The 17,776-nt window shown below is 42.0% G+C and overlaps 1 protein-coding gene across 4 annotated transcripts in view; it reads left to right on the top strand.

The window, feature by feature from the left end:
* The first annotated feature begins 14 nt into the window (after positions 1-14).
* Positions 15-17,776, top strand: part of KLHL13 (kelch like family member 13) — a 155,201-nt gene continuing 137,439 nt past the window's right edge. For all 4 annotated transcript variants that reach the window (XM_075007531.1, XM_075007529.1, XM_075007530.1 and 1 more), the window contains exon 1: positions 15-147. The gene's annotated coding sequence lies outside the window, so the exon portion shown is untranslated. The remainder of the gene's footprint in view (positions 148-17,776) is intronic.

Here is a 17,776-nt window from a genome sequence, read left to right as displayed (position 1 = left end):
GGGGGGCTCCCAGTCCGGACTCGGGACTTTTGAAAAGCTCCGGAGCGGGGGCTGGAGGCCGAGCGCTGCGCCGCCGCTGGAGGCCGGAGCGAGCCGAGCGGCGCCTGCTTCTGCCCGGCGCGGCGGCCCGGGGCTGGCGGGCAGCGGGTGAGGCGGGAGCGCGGGGCTGGGGCGCTGCACGCCCGGTACCGGGCCGCGCGGCTGAGGGGGCGGCGGTGATCGACGGGGGACATGGCGCGGGGGGAGGAAGGAGGTGCCCCTGTGCACGGCGGGGGGTCCCTGCGCGCGTGCAAGGGGGTGGGCGGGGACGTGGTGCTTGTGGGCGCGGGGGGGTCCCTGGTGCAGCTCTCTCCTTCCTTTGCTTCTGAAGCTGGGTCCGTCGCACCTTCCCCACTTGGCCCAAGCGCCCTGCGGCTTCGTTCCCGCTCCCGGCTGCCCTGCCCGGCCGCCCCTGCCGCCTTTCGGTTCCAGTTTCACTTCGGTGGCGGGGAGGGAGTCGGGGGCCTCGTGCTCGAGGTGCACAGTAAGGGGGGGGGGGCGCGCTGGGAACGACACAGCGGAGATGTCTGAGAGTCATTGACTTTGCTGGTCTCCTTCCCCGCTCTGCAGTTAGGCCCTGCTCTGTTGGTCCCCGGGCACTGCTGTTCATGGCTTTTGATGTCCTAATGAACACGTGCACTGGTGAAACGTTCTGAGCTCCGTGCACGAACTCAGGCGTGCGCGTGAGTTATCGGTGTAGCACAGTCGAGGAGAGGGGTGTGCGTATAGTGGTGTTCTCTGCACTAACTAGGAATTGGTACTAGCTTTCTGAACCTCTGCAGCCAGCATCTAAAGGATTGCGGTTAAATAATTTAGGGGGATGACCTATGCCTAAATATTGTACTGGATGCCTCTGGGAAGCTTCCAGAATTCTCACTGCTAGTTGATGAATTTAATGTTCATCATCTGAAACCTTTGTCACTCTCCATTTTCAGAGAAAAATCAGTTTATAATTCCATTTAATAGTAGTAAAGTGTACTACAGATTTTAACATTCATTTTGGGTGATAATTCAGACTAATCCCCACATTTCAAAATAATTGAGTTTTTTAAAAAAAGTCTGCTGAACTTTGCATATTAAGGAATAAAAAACAAACTGCAGAGGACCGCTATTGCACATTAACATGCTGCTGTGCATGCATTCCCATCAAGAATACTTATAGGGATGCTGTCAGGTTGAAGCCACTTTCTAAGAATAAAGCAACTGTAGCCTTGCCTGGCAGTTTTACATCCAGTTTTGTTTGAATTTTTTTTTAAGTTTTCCCTATAGTTAAGTAGAAGACCCACATAATCAAAAGGGAAAGTATTGTTGACTAAATCTCTGGTCATGTAGCAACATCTGAAGTTAAAACCCTGTACCCTCAGAAAATCCTTGTGGAACATTAAGTGGGTACAAGGGGCAACCCCTGGAGATCTCTGTGAGAATGGGTAACTGACTACATTGTGGCAACAATGAAATTGGCTAAGTAAAGGGATTTTTCCATGATCCCTTTAATAGTCATAATCAGAGTGGATGTTGCAGGTGAAAAAAGTACAGTAATTGAAGGTAATATTGCATTTGCAAAATCTGTAAGAGACTTGAAAGATCTGCTTTATCTTTGAGGGCTTGTACATCCTATCTATATCAGTATACCTTATGTCTCTTAGGGATGTGAATAAGCCACACATCTGGTTGATGTATGTTACGTTGGCCTAAGCACTGGCATGGACAGCCCTGTGTCAGCAGGAGAGTTGAAGTGGTTTGATTATGTTGACAGGCAAGCTCTTTCCTGTTGTCAGAGCATCTTCCACAAATGAACTATGTCAAGACTGTAGTACTTCTAGTGTAGGGTACCTATAAACATTAACAGAACATCCCTAGGAGGTATCAGGCAGTGGAAGTCAAAGCCAGGACCTTTGATTCTAAAAGCATGAGCTTCTAGTAGCTGAGCTAAAATGTCCCTCTTCTGATGGATCAAAACTTATAGATTTGAACCTCTGTATGGTATGGCTATGTAGACTGTCAGTTATACAAATAAATTGAAAAACTGGAAGCTTTTGTTTTGTTTTAAGAACAACCTCTACGAAAGGTGGTAAGTTTAAGTATTAGCACATGTCAATTGTGTAAGTCTCATGGTTATTGAATGGCTTATGGGAATGGACTGTTTCGGGCTTCCTTAGTCTAGACCATTGGTGTCCAACCTTTTGGCTTGCCTGGGCCACACTGAGTGAAGAGGAATTGTCTTGGGATGCATATAAAAATATAATATAGTTAATGTATATAAATCACATAATAGTAAAAGTTTACGATCTTGTGGGGCCACATTACTAGCTGTCCAGGACTGCATGCGGCCCGTGGGCCACAGGTTGGACACACCTGGTCTAGAGTCTGTTGAACAGTTGTCCACTAAAAACTATCTGTCATGAACACATCTGACATGCTCACGAGTCTCGGTATAGGTATCTAAGATTGATTAGATCTTGTGGATGAGCTCCCTTCTACTCCCAAGGTGGCTTCTACTCTGAAGACTTCACTGTGCTGCACTGGTGAAGACTGGTTTTATCAAGATTTGAAGTTTTTTATTCTGGTATTTCTGACAAATAATTAAGTGAAAGATCCAGTACAGACAGATCTTAAAATTTACGTGTCTGTGCTAATTAGCTTTTAGTATCTTTTCATGGGCTATGTTGTAACTGAATAATGGTGTTTACAGATTGATAGTTATTGATGTAAACATCTCAGTGGAGCAAAGACAATAGCTTTTAACTATATGTAGTTATTCAAGATGCATGACAGGTAGGGTGTGTAGATTTGACTAACTACAGCAGGTTAACAATTACCTGTCCCATATCTATCTAGGACATTATATTGAGATACCTACTTATTGCACTGAAGACACAGCCTAAAGTACCTTCCTGAGGTTGAACTTATAGCTGAATTCAGATTTCATGCATGCTGAGACTATTTAATCCAGTATGTGAGACTTGTTGGTAGTGGCAAAGGGCTCTGACCTTCGAAGAGTTGAATTGGTGGGCTTATTGGGAAACCAGAGAGCAGTAGTAAGTGCCCTGTTAGTGTGTCTTTGAATTACAGTGGAAAAAGTTTACAAAAATGGATACAAATTTAGATATTTAATCAAAACTGAGTTGCTTATTTCTGCTGGAAAAATGTGGAATGGCATCTGAAACTCAGCATGTCTGTTTCAAGGTGTTGAAATAGGCTATTTGTATTATCTTAGTTCCTGGAGTCCTGGTCATGGACCAGTGCTCCCTTGTGCTATGTACTCTGGACAGAACAAAGACTTTCTACCCCAAATAGTATAAGGTAAGTACAGCATGAACCTCTCTCATCCAGTACCCTTGGGACTTGAGTGGTGGTGGATGAGGAATTTTCTGGGCTGTGGGAGATCAATATTTTCTAGCCTATTACCAATACTTCCACTGCTTACTGGGCTCTAAGAATTTAGGGGTAAATTACAGCTAAATAAGAGCACAGAACAGAGACATGACTGGTGCTGTAAACAAACTTTACAGTACCATGGGAAACTTGGCCACATGTGTAACTGATCATTTGATCATTAAAATCATGCTGATTATGGAGTTTGCTGGATGACAGAGCTCTGGATTTGAGAGGCTTAACCTGTGTAAATGCTGAAACACCACAGCTGTGGCCACCCTTGGCCAAAACTATGAATTGGCCATGCTAATGGCCAAATCAGAGGATACTAGTGAGGTGCTGAAATGAATATTCAGTGCCTCATTAGCATGCTGCCAGCCAGGGCACTTGGAAAGTGCTGCTTTCAATTGTGCATGGCTTGTCTACATGGGGGGTCCTTTTTGAAAAGTGTTCTCTGATTTGGCCATTAGCATGGCCATTTTGAAGTTTTGGCCAAGTGTGGCCACAGCCCACATGAATACAGATTGGGAAGTACTAGGAGGCAGTGAGGTAATACTAGTCAGCATGATAGCTTGTGAGTTTAGCACACATTTAGCTTTCCCTACCCATTTTGAGAGCACAATTTTTTTTTTAAATCAAATCGAGTATATGAAGTCTCTAGAGGAAATGAGCTATGTTTCTAGAGTTTTGCCTTTTGCTATAAGCTCAGCTGTTTAGTTTAAACTCAGCTGTACGAAACAGAGCATTTTATTTCCTTTCAGGGAAACAGCAGTGCTTTGTAGATAGTCATGACAAAGTACAGTCACGTGATTGTTTGTGGCTTTTGTTTTAAGTTCTTCATTGTGAATTATGCAGCAGTTATTGGTATATTCCCTAGTGGTGTAGTGGTTGATGAAAAGCAGAGACTTGTAAGAGACTAGACTGGAATTGCACAAGATAGAAATTGTTCAGGAAAGTCTGAACTATAAAGCTACTTAGTCTTGTGGAAAGGAGGTAAAGAATCAAAAATCATGAAGTGTATTGTTCTTCAGTGTTCTTGGTGTGGAAAAATGAACTAATATTAAACCTATTTTACAGTATATACAATTTAAGTTCTGCATCCCAAGGCTAAGGTTTGATAGTCTGAGAGAAACATAATGAGTTAATTTGCTGAATTCTCCTTTTGACCAGCTGCAGACTGGCTTTACAAGAACTGGGGACAAGAGTATGGGATTTTCTGAATTACAAGGGAGAAGTGTAATATGTAACTTTCAAAGAACAGTAAGCCAAGCTCCAATAACAATGTTTGGTAGAGTTGCTTTTGTCCCAGTAAAGCTAGAAATTGCATGTATAATTCCTGAAAAGAATTTCAAGTCAGAGGTACTGTATTAGTCTGTATCTTCTCTCCCTGCCTCCCCCCACCAAAAAAAAAATGTATAGCACTTTAATGACCTAAATATTTTTAGGTGATGAGCTTTTGGGGGAAAGAACCACTTCAGTTATTCTCCAGATCTGCAGTGGGTCCTAATAACTTCGTTAGTAGTTATTATGCTACAGGACTGCTTTTTTTTTTTTTTGTTCTGTGAAGAATTTCAAGGTATCTTTTTATATGTGTGAATGTTTGTTTTCTTCACATTGATATTATTTTGCTTTCATTCCATTTAGGATTATCAGTTTTGACAGTTAATTGGCCTTGCTTGACAACACTAGTGTTCATTAAGTGTGCTGAATATTTTCCTGTCACCCAAGTTAGACTTTCAGAAATGGAATAACTTCTGTTTTTCAAGTTGGAAGTTCTGACAAGTTTATAAATGCTTGCTGTGTAAATATCAAAAGGGATTGCAACAGTTTACTCTTGTATACTATCTCCTTAAACAAAAGCTGAGTAATGAATCTCTAACAGCATGTTATGCTACAGAGTGAGCATCATTACAGCTCTTTCTTCTTTCAAATGATTCTGTCAAACTAAGTGAAGTTGCCATAGACTTGTATATTTATGCACAGGCATGCACATGTTTAGCAGGTCAGGTGTATCTATCAAATATTTGGTTGTTTGGTGGGTGAATGTGCTTTGAATGAGTAAAAGGTAGCCAACTATCTAAGTATCTCCCTGTTCTATTTTTCCAGTTGTGTAATTGTTTTTCAATAACTGCAACCTCCATTTTTTGGAATAATTCCTCAGTGGTTGGGTTATCTTTTTCCTAGTAGGAGACTACCAACTCAAGCAGTGATAGCTGATTAACTAGTTTGTGTGACTGTTGCAACAACTTAGCGAAATTATATGTTTGATACACCATCTTTATCTTCAACATAAATTCAAATGGATTTATGATGAGAAATAACTCAGTGTAGGATTCATTTCTCCTTCTCTGAGAACGTGTCAACATGCTGTTTGTCAAAGCTTGAATGATTTGCTGTATAATAGTGAACATGGAGGACTAAATCTATTAGCTAGAGAATGATGGAGGGAAACAAAGGAAAGCATGGGAAAAAGCCCAGCTCACCATCAACTCAGCTTCTTTCAAAGGTGACGTTTCTGAGATTAAGATTGTGGCACTATAACAATCTGTTTATGGACCCATCTTTGGTAAGTGGTGGTGTGGAAATTTCCACAACATTCAGTTGCTGGACGGAGCTTTGTCTTTTCTTCTTGGCCGCTGAGGTGTTTTGGTTTCAACTATTCTAGTTCTTTCAAACCTACCTAGCTGCTTAGCTTTTAAAGGGTCGCTTGCACATCAGGGGCCGAAGAACCTTTCCCACCACTCCTGCAGTGGGTCCATAATCTCTGTCTGAGTTACTGAAGTGTTCAAGTCTTGATTTAAAGACTTCTGTTAACAGAAAATCAACTGGCATTATTTACTTCATGTTAGCAGCGAAGGGTCCTGTGGCACCTTATAGACTAACAGAAAAGTTTAGAGCATGAGCTTTCGTGAGTTAACTCACTTCTTCAGATGCTGGTCCTGGAAATCTGCAAGGCCAGGTATAAATAGGCCAGAGTAAGGCTGGGGATAACGAGGTTAGCTCAGTCAGGCAGGCTAAGTTGTATTGTCATCAATATTGATGTATTGATGACAGACTTACTCTGGCCTATTTATACCTGGCCTTGCAGATTTCCAGGACCAGCATCTGAAGAAGTGAGTTAACTCACGAAAGCTCATGCTCTAAACTTTTCTGTTAGTCTATAAGGTGCCACAGGACCCTTCGTTGCTCTACAGATCCAGACTAACACGGCTACCCCTCTGATACTTAATGTTAGCAGGTGTCCCTTTCTGCAGAGGGGGGAGGAAAACCCCACAAGGCCATTGCCCACAGAAGCTGTGAGGAAGGAAGGCTTTGCTGCCCCTCACCTGTCTCCATCTGTTCAAAGTAGCAACTGTATTGTGCAACAGATAATTCTGGAGTTTCACTACTTCCCCAGGTTTGAGAGTAGAAGCTGATAGTGTCTAGAATCTCCTTAGCTGCTCTCTTTATGAAAGTTGGGTGGCAATGGAAGCACTGAGATCCCTACAGATTTAAAGGGCTACACTGCTTTGGCTAATGTTTTGTGTTTATATGAAGCTCATTACATACTGTAACAGGTAAATGAAGACTTACAGTTTGCTGAAAGTGCCAGTTCAAGCCCCTGCTTTTGCCGAGGGAATCTCACCACTGAGGAGTACTTTGAATATTTGCTACTTATTTGCATGCTAGTCTTTCTTATAAAGGCATAATATGTAAATGCACGATTACTGCACAAGTCTCATCACTTCTGATGTATAGGCAAATTTTATTGTGTATTTTGGTCACAAATAAACTCAGTCAAATTAACAAAACTGTAGTTAAACAATAAACTGACACTAGTGCCAGAACATCTCCTAAAAGATACAAGTTTAAATCTTTAGTTGTCTAGTTTGTTCAGAGATTGAACTTTAAAAAATTCTCACTCTTGCATTTGGTAAGCTGACTTTCCCTCAGGGCTTAGGAGGTTCCACTTTTCCACTCAGAGTGGAGATCAGACATAAATAACTGCAGGAGTCAGTGGTTAATTGTGTTGGAAATTCTGTACCCTGGAAGTCTTTAAATAACATCTGCATTGATTAACAGCTTACCAGCTATGTGGTGGCATTTTCTTTCCTTCTTCCTTGAATTTTGTTCTTTGTCAAAGTTATCCTGGACTTGTGGGACTGATAAAGCAGAGCTCTGTATCAAAGTTAGCCCTGGAGGGTGTATAAGTGCAATATACATATTGTCATTTTGGTCTTTATAGTATATGTACAGTAGACAACTCAATGAAATGCATACTGTGTACATATTTTTCCTATAAAGACAGGTATAGAAGGATTATTTTCTTATGGGCAGGGGCCTCCAATCCCTTAGCTGATAATTAAATCAACACCACCATTTTAAGTTTCACTGGCTCTGGAAGCAGCTATTTCAGAATGACTTTTTTCCTATGATTTATTATATGCTGTATCTGAACCTAGTGGTGTCCTGAATGTGGGAAACGTAAGCCATAGGATGTCTCATTGAAGACTTGACTTTGAGATTGTTGACATGGAACGTCAACACTGGTGGGAATTAGAGCAATAAAAGCTTTTTTTGCATTTCAGGAAATAGTTGGAAAGAGAGAGGTATTGGAAGTTTGCATGGTACACTGATATTTGAAAATAATTTGAACACTTTCTGCAAATTATAAAACTGATTGTTTAAATCATGTCACCTTCTAGAGTTAAATGCTATTCCTAAAATGCTTGCCCCATCTACAGCATTTGAGAGAATTGGCTTCATGTGCCACTTTCCAAAGTAACTTAGTGACTTATGAGCTCAAAGCCTGTTGAAAGTCAGACACTTTGTACTTAAACTTAGAAGCATTTGAATATTGCACCTTTCCATCTTTACTTTGTTGCAAGAATCTATATCTTTAGTTTGTTGCAAAATAAATGTGCTTGGTTTTAGAGTCTTATACCTGTGAAGTTTAAGCCTGATATGGTTAAAAGGGCCTGACTTTTCAGAAAGCGTGAGCATCTGCTTTCTTTAAAAAAATTTTGTATTCTTAAGGTGTCTTCAGTTGACTAGCCAAAAGTGGAAGCACCCAAAAATTGCTGATCATAGTGAATGTTTGCAAACTAATGAAAACTGCTCTTATCAGATGCTACATTAGTAATATCGGCAAAGACCATCTGATTAGTGGTGGTGATCCGCTGTTGAAATAACAGGGCAGAAAAAGAGTTCTTGTACAGTTTCTGTAATGTGTGCCTATACCTATGTAGTGGGGTACTAAAAATGCCCATTTAACGTACATACACATAAGTACATACACATTTAGTGTGATTCACTGATAAGCATACCTCTTAGCAGTGAAGAAGTTTAGTAAAATTTAGATTTACTTTTAAAAGTTAGTCAAACTAGGCAACCGTTAATTCATTTAATAGAGAGCCTTCAGTTTCTACCTAAAGGCTTTTGGAATAATACTTAATCTCTGGTCAACTGTTTTGAGAGGTTTGCTCTTGCAAGAAATAGACCAATTGAAATGTGTACTTTAGCAGCCTTGCTCTTATTAAATAAAGGTAACTACTACTGGATCAGAGGGATAGCCATATTAATCTGTATCTGCAAAAACAAGCAGTCCTGTGGCACTTTAGTCTATAATCTCTTAGTCTGACTACTCTCTTTCCAGAAGCACAACTGAAGTCATTAAGTAATGCTAGGTTATCTGTTTCAGTGTAAGCTAATATTCTTGTGACATTGGATAAATCAGCTTTTATAGTAACTCCTCACTGCATGTTGTCCTGGTTAATGTTTTTCCCTTGTTACTTGCTTGTTGATTAGAACTAGGGTTGCCAGATTCCCAGAATCATTATGGGGGATGGCAGCCCCAGTCACAGGATCACTGACTAGTGGGTTGAGAGACCCTGCAGCTGGGAGCTGGCTCATGGGTGGATCCCTACCTGGGATGTAGGGGACCCCAGACTCATGGCCAGGAACCGGATAGGCACTGAGCCCTCACCGGCAGCCCTAGAACCCCTGGAACCCCTGCCAGGGCAGGCAGTTTTCCTGAACCAGTACCCCATTTATGCAGAAATGGCTTGCAGGACATATTTGCATAAATGGGGATGTGGGACTTGACAGGGGAAATTCAGAACTGTTCTGCAGATTGTGGGAGTTTGGCAACCCTAATTAGACCACATTTAAAGTTGTGCACTCCTTTCTTTATAATTCATTTGGGTGCTTGCTTAGTCCACTACTTGCAGGATTTTCTGGAGGCAGCCTGTCCTTGTGGGGGGTTTGGAACCAGGGTGGGTTGGAACCTCCGCTTAGTTCCCTGGAAGATATTCTTTCAGTTCAGTTCCCCCCTGCACTCCCACTTCCAGGCTGCTCCCTGGAGCCTTGTATTTTTTGTGCAGGGGTTGAGGGAGAGGAAGAGGGGTTCTGATGCCACATTGGGAGCCTCATTTTATCAAAGCTACAGAATTCTGTATCTGGACTGGCTGATCAGCTTACAAGGGCAACAGACTAAGTGAAATCAGCATACAGTAAAACCCTGAGTTATGCAGGGGTTGTGTTCCTGCACTGCACCCCCCCCCGCCCCCCGATGTAACTCAAAATTTTCCCATGGAAGTCAGGGTGGGGAGCCAGGAACCAGGCTGTTGCTTGGTTCCCAGCTCCCTGCCAGATCCAGGAAACTGAACAGCCCACCAGGGCTGCTTCTTCCTGCCTTCCCCCAGTCATGCTGTTAGCTTGTGGGCAGCTAGGCAGACTAAGAGCCCCTTCTTTCTGCCTTCCCCCAGACGTGCAGCTGTCAGGCTGACGGCCACAGAGCAGCTTCAGGTTGTGCTTAACGCATGTTAAAGCAGGTTATGTGCAGCTTGAAGGGGTTTGCTGTACTTAAAGGGGCAGTTCACATTTGTCTGCCTCTTAGACACACACACACACACAGTGTCTACACTACAGAAGTTTGTCAACAGAAGTTACAAGAATTCTGTTGACAGTTTGCAGCCAGACAGCAAAGCAGATTGAAAAACTATCTACTCTGACAGTGTGTGGCTGGACTGGCTGACCACTCTTTCAACACAACGGCCAACCAAAAGCACAGCAGACAGGGCTACCTGGTGACCCAGAAGCCGCCTTTGTTGACAGAGGACCCCTGAGTGTCCACACTTGCTTTGACCAAGGTGTTCTGCCTCCTGGGGGAATGGCAGAACACTGATAAAAGTGCCTCATTCTGTCAATAGAATGTATTTGTAATGTGGCTGCTCTGAGTTTTGTGAGCAAAACTCTAGTGCAGACATAGACACCCATTGTGGTTATGTCTTATACTGTGTGTTTGTCTCACCCATCCATGTAGCCCTTGGCACTGTTCAGCTGTGTACGTGTTGTCCAGAGGAAACAGTGGTTCATGTGCACTTTCTGCGGTGAAGTGTTTGCAGCCACTGCCCTGCATCTGTTGTATTTCCTTCCTCCTGCCTCAGTTTATGCCTTCTCTAGAGCAGGGGTGGCTAGCCAGTTAGAGATGGAGGCAAAATAGCTGTGGATAGAGTGCAGAGAGCTATGCATTGTATGTTTGTTTTTAACTGTTTATCTAGCTGTCTAATATATGTAATACATGGCTCAATGCTCTTCCCCTCCCCTAGAGCCAGGCAGCCCAAGCCTCCCCAGCTCTAACCCAGCGCTCATTATGCCTGGAACTCGCTGGAGCTGCCACTGCCACCAGGTACTTCTCCCTCCAGGAGCTGGGGCGTGAGTGCAGAGTGGCAGTAAGCAGTCTGGGTGCATGCATTTAATTGATCAAAGAGCCGTGGGTTGGCCTCCCCTGCTCTAGAGCATGAGGCTACATTAACAGCATGGTGACCCTCATGTGTTCAGCTGAGTGCTAGTTCATTTATTAGCAAGATTTTTTCCAAGCAATATTCCACCCTCTGACTCAGCCACCTCAGCCAAGCTTCACAATCATTGCTGTGTACAGTATCATTGTTTCACACTTACTGTATGTATATGCCACCTTTTGTCTATTGAAAAATATTTCTCTGAAACCTAATTCACCTATTTATGTTAATTCTTATGGACCTTAACACAAATTTCACTTTAAGTAGTATTTTTCAGGAACATAACTACACCATGATGTTACTGTAGTGCTGTCTTATGCCTTTGGAGTTAGGATTGCTCTAGAATGTTACTGAATGTTTCAGAAGTCCTGTGGTACCTTATTGACTTAGATTTATTGGCACATAAGCTTTCCTGGGCGACAACCCCCTTCGTTAGATGCACAATGAATGTTCAAGGAACATACTCAGTCTTCTCTTCAATGAGTTTTAATTTTCATTGTTATGATAAGTGTAGAATTAAATAGCTACAGTTGAGTTGATTTTTGACAAGGCATTGGTCCAAAAATATATAGGATCTTAAGTAGCTTTCATGTCAGACAAAGAACATGGGCTTTGCAATTTCTGTATTTAGGCGAAAAGCATCTAGGTTCTCTTGATGTCACATGGCTCCAGTTCTTACACTGGAATAGATTTATATCAATACTATTCAAAAACATAACTTGTTTACAGATATGGTAAACACCAGATTCAAGCTAAAATATGAATTGGTATGCTATAAATGAATCAGAATCACAGGGCTAGAAGGGACCTTGAGGTCAGAGTCCAGCCCCCTGCTTCAAGCAGGATCAACCCTAACTAAGTCATCCCAGCCATGATTATGTCAAGCCGGGACTTAAAAACCTCTGGGGATGAAGGATGACACCTGTCTGGTTTCTCTGCTTCAGAAAACTGGATCTGTAGTTACTGAGCCTGGTTTAATCCAAGCTAGGGACTTGTTCAGTTGTGCTGCCATGGTAAGAGTTCACCCAGTTAAAATGTACAGCTGAACTCTGGAATCAGGAGTGTACATGTTACTACTCTTTGTAACCCTCCACTCTAGTGAGGAGGGTATTCCATATTCAAGTAAAATTGCTTTAATAAGACTGGCCATTCCCATTATTTAATCTTGTGTGTATGGCGATGCTTGTTTTTAAGTTATCACTGGATTCCCTTTGACAGTTACAATAACTCTTAAATGGCATCATCCAAAGAAGTGGGTCTTACCCATGAAAGCTTCTAGCCAAATAAGTTTGTCTTGAAGGTGCTACACAACTGATTGTTAAGCTACAGAACACTGCTACCCCTCTTAGACTGTTAACCAAATCATTTTTCAGAGAAAAGTCATTAGTTTACAGTCCTGGCCTTTTTTTCTTGGCTGACACTGAACACACATTTTTAGGTCATAATACTTAATTCTTCCTTGTTCTGAGGGTTGGGCTATATCAATATACAGAAGGGCAGTGCAGCTGCAATGCTTCAGCGTAGGTAATATCTGTCTCAATGGTTGGGGTTCTCCTGTCTTATGCAGGTAATCCATGTGTCCAAGATATGGTAGTTACATTGACTAAATAATTCCATCTGTTCACCTAGTGTGGTCTGCACTGGGGATTTGGTCAGTATAGCTACTTCTCAAAGGGGGTGAATTTTTGTTAATTTTTTTCAGTATATACACAGAGCCAGGAGAGACTTATACATACCAATGTAAGTTCCTGTTGTACACCAGCACTAAGTGAAATGGCTGAATTGTTTCCAAGTATAACTTAGAAAAACTCTCAAATGGTCCCTGAGGGACCTTCTGCCAGTCTGGGAATCAATGGAGTTCATTGGGGTGGAGGAAACATAGGGAGCTAATTTTAATTACTGAAGCAGGTAGCCATAATTGCTGGTTTTACTGTAGTGTTTAAAGAGACATTTCTGTTTATGCTCAAATGAGTGAGGGTAAATTCCCAGTATTTCTTTGGAACCAGACTTCTGCATGTTTCCTATTCTGTTTTTTTTTTTCTTAACACATTTGAAAGCATGTGTTTAGCTATTGGAAAATTTAAGGACTGTCAAACTCAAAGCACTGAGGGGTGAATTACTTTAAAGCTAGACCAGATAATGAAGCCACAGAGTAAGTGTTATTCTCTGCCTTTATAAAAATAATGGCTAACGATACCAAACAGAACTGCATGTTCCCACTTCATATGCTTTTTTAGCCTGACTGAACCATTGATAACTACTTTCTGGGAAGGGGTTTCCAACGAGTTTTGCACCCACCTTATGGGAGCTCTTTCTAGTTTGTATTTCCCCAATTTGCTTGATTGTTATGAGACTGTGTCAAAGGCCTTACTAAAGTCAAGGTGCACGTACCCCACCTCCCCACCATTCACAAGTCTTGTTACTCTGTTGGGGAAAAAAAGCTATTCAGTTGGCTTGACAGGATTTGTCTTTAACAAATCCATGCTGCCCGTTACTTATCTTACTGTTTTCTAGGGAGTCTAAATATTGCTTAATTTGGTCCATTATCTTTCTGGGTATTGAAGATGACTAGTCTATAAATCTCCAACCTCCCCCCCCCACCATTCTCTGGTTGTCCTTATTTCCATTTATTGTCAGTTACTATATTAGCCTTTTTCTAGTCCTCGCTAAACTCTCCAGTCTGTGACTTCAAAGATTATCACTCATGTCTCAAATAACCTCCTCATTTAGCTCTTTGAGTAGTCAAGGAAAGTGGTTCACAACTTTTCTAGCCTGCTCTTTTAGGAGTCTGATTTGTCTTGCATACTGCAAGTATCATCTTAAAAACTAATTGCTACAAAGTCAGACATAAAAATACAGATGTGCCAGAGACGGTTGGTTGGTTTTTTTTGTTGTTTTTTTTTGCCGTATAGAATTAATAAATTGGTTGGAATATAAATAGTGCTCTTTCAATGTATAGGATATAGAGCAGCATAGATGTCCTTGTTTTTTCTAAATTTTAGTTTGCACTGTGGGCTATCATAAAACCAGGTAAATATCTAGATGAGTTGATTGTTCCTGCTGGAAGATCTGTGTGCCTCCAGGGGTATGCGTAACCCTGTTTGAGAACTACTGTTCTAAGATGCATTTCAGACCATTGTGACCTGAAGACATCTACCTTGTCTAAGGAATTTGACTTATTTTCCCATTTTAGCTTTACGTTCTACCTCACTTTCACTGTCAGTTCACTGCATTGAATACCTAATTGCTACTAAACTTTTTGGTGAAAACAAATGAAAAAAAAGTCATAGGTTGTCAGTGTCAAATGCTGTTATAGTTTCTCTGCTCATAGGGTAGTCGGTCAGTCTTGTGCAGGTTGAGCCTCTCTAGTTCAGCACCCTTGGGACCTGACCCCTGAAGAATGAGGGAAATTGCAGGATCACAGGAAGTCAATATTGTCTAGCAGCATTACCAACACTTCCACTGCTCACTGGGCTCTTAGATATGAGGAGGTAAATTCTGGCTAAACAGCCCAGAACATTGAGGGCCAGGATTGGTGGCTGTAAACAACCTTCACAGGACCACAGGAAATTTAGCCACACCGTTTAATTGATTGTCCAGCCAACTAAAATCATGCTGGATTACAGATGGTGCCAGATTAGAGAGGTTCAACTGCTAGGATATTTGCTTGTTGCCTGTTACGTCTTTAGCTAGGTTAGTCTCATTTTGTGCTTGAGTCTTTCTAACTTTATATCCTGATGATTTGTTTATATTCCTTCTTTGTAATTTTTCTAGGGTTTTAGATGATTGAGAAGATCTCCTGGTTAAGCAAGGGTAGTTGCTTGCAATACTGCTTACCTGTCCTGCTTTGCAGGATGCATGTTCTTGTGCCCTAAATTCCCTGTAAGCTGTGCAGTCACATAGCAGGTAAGGGCAGCTGCCGTTAGAGACGAGCACCTTCCCTGCCCTGGCCAGGGCTGATATGGCTGGGGAGAGGTGCTCTTTGCCCTGTCCAGTCCAGTCTGACCTGGCTGGAGCTGCAGCAGTGTGATAAGGCTGTGGGGACTTCTCTCTCCCTGCTGCAGTCTGAACTGCCTGCCCCTCATCCCCACCTGTATCCCATCAACCCCCTTGCATCCCAAAGCTCTGCAGCTTCCACCCTAAGTCAGTCATCCCATGTCCCACTCCAGAGTTTTCATCCTAGTAGGAACCCTCAATCCCTGCACCCCATGCCTGAGTCCCTTCCATTAGCCCTCACCCCCCTTGCACCTGAACTCTCTGCCCCAGCCCTGAGTCAGTCCCACACTAAATCCCTCAGCCTCAACCTCATACAATGTCCATATCAGCACACTAATTCTGCACATGGATATAAACAGTTGGAGGGGATGCTGCTTGTGCCTATAATCACATCTTTTTGAAAAGCTGCTGTCTGTCTTGACCTGATTTTTCCATTGGATTGTGCATACCAATGCCCCAACCATTGTCGGTGTTCTTGAAATCCACTATCTTTGTTGTGCTTTTTTTTTTTTTAATATATCCTTCCTTAGTCATGTTTCAAGAATGAGAATTGTCATGGGTATTTTTTAATAAGTCATGGCCAGGATGAGGGCACTAAGTGACAGGTTTTGTAGCCCTGTTGCCTGGGGCCCAAGTTGCCTAGCTGAAATGTGTGACCCTTGGGATCGGCCGATAGCCTTTTATCATCAGCTCATCTTTTTGTTTATGCCTAGGCTGTCTTCCACTTTCAAATTCTGAACAAATTCTTCTGTTTGTTTCCAAAGGCTGTTCTAGATTTGACTTTCTCTGCCTGACCTCTCAGCAAGCTGTACTCTCCTGTGCCAGTATTCTAGTCTTGTGTATTATCTGTATGAATACATAGATAGAAAAATGACACTTCTGCCCCTCCCACCCAAAAAAAAGTTATTGTTAAAGTAAAATATTGTAGGGAGAAAATAAGTGTTAGATTTTCTTTTTCTGTTTTGGAGACAGAGCTACTGTTAACCCTCTGAGTTATTTAGTAGAGAAGTTATTTTAAACTAGTTCATTCAGATGACACTTACATATACACACCATGAACTTCTCCTCTCATTGAAGTGGAATTTTATAGTTAACTGGCATAGTAACAGACACTTTAAAGTTAGCAGCATGGGTACTATTGTCAAAGTCCCCAAAAAGCTGTTTCACATGACAGTTCACAAATTTGCCTCTTGTATTATATTTTACATTGTCTTCATCTGCACTTCTTTTAAAGGTCATTTAAGGAACCCAGTATGAATTTCAGAAACCAAAATTTGAATTCTCCAGTGTGTTAATTGATGTTAGAGTCCAGCTTTACCTACTTAAGTTACATGGTCCTTCTTTAAATTGTTAATGTGCAAACTGTCTAACAAAACACTAACCCTGCATTATGATGATTCTTAAGTCAAGCTGCCACTTGTTCCAGCATTGTGTGAAAACAGCACGCGTATTGGATTGGCTTATTTGACATCAGGCTGGCCAAAGTGCAATAACTTGAATGACCAAAATGAACTGATACAAGCCTGGTATTGAGTATAGGGCAACCAAAGACAATATACCATGCATATATCCATTTTATTATTTGCATGCTCCTGCTTACTTGCAACTTTTTGTAAATGCATTTTAATATTGGCAGCAACTTGTATGATTCAAAGTACAACTGAAAGTTCCTCCACTTAAGAAAGTTTGCTATGATTAGCTGCACTATATAGTAATTAGCACAATATTTAAAAAGAACTTGTACTTTAAGGCATACATTCTTTGGTAGAGTAGCTTACTGCTTTAGTTTCAGGTGTGATAGTGCTGAGTCTTCTAAATAGTGTTCTAATCTAGACCAACTAGGTTGTTCGCTTGTATTACTGGCTATTGAATTTTCTGCACTATGTGTTCAATAGCTGCATCCTTCCATCCTGGGAGCATTCTGCAGTTTTACTGTGGCTCTGAATGCAACAATTGCAGAATTCTTCCAGGACTAATTGTTTCTCAGCAGTACTTTGTGTTGCATTGTGAGATCTGATCTTGAGACCCTTCAGTGAATATTGTACTCGAAAAGCTGGCATGGATGCAGTCTTGATCTTTTCTTGATGAGAAGAATCGAAGTGTTTCCTCAAAGATTTCTGGTCCTTTCTTAACAACAGCTGTGGAACTTGCTTATGATCAGAGCTTTCTCAAGCAGCAGTAGGGTTAAATAGGCAGGATTCTTGCTAGTTTTGCTACTCCCTGCAGTTCTGAAGCTAATTAGAGCACTGTAAGTGTTACTTTTTTAAAAAGCTCTGTAGGCAAGTTGCCTCAGGGAGTGGTCACATCTGTTCCCTACATGATTTAGTCCTGTGGCTTGGTCCTTTTTTCAGGCCCCCCATAGGCCAACTCCTGGCTCCTTGGGCAAGCACCACAATTATTCTAGTCCCAAATGGCCCAAGCCCTTGGGCAGGGCAGCAAACAAACAGGTGATATACAGGGCAGGTCCAGATCCTCACAAGCAGCAGGAGCAGAGCCACTCAGGCATGTGCCTGGACTAGTGAGAGGGGAGAGACTGCCACCCATAGATTAGGAGTGGTAGGGGGGGACACAAGCCCACCCACTCC

The sequence above is a fragment of the Carettochelys insculpta genome, chromosome 13, assembly GCF_033958435.1.
Source record: "Carettochelys insculpta isolate YL-2023 chromosome 13, ASM3395843v1, whole genome shotgun sequence".
NCBI lineage: Eukaryota > Metazoa > Chordata > Testudines > Carettochelyidae > Carettochelys > Carettochelys insculpta.
This window is presented reverse-complemented; position numbering and strand designations above follow the sequence as displayed.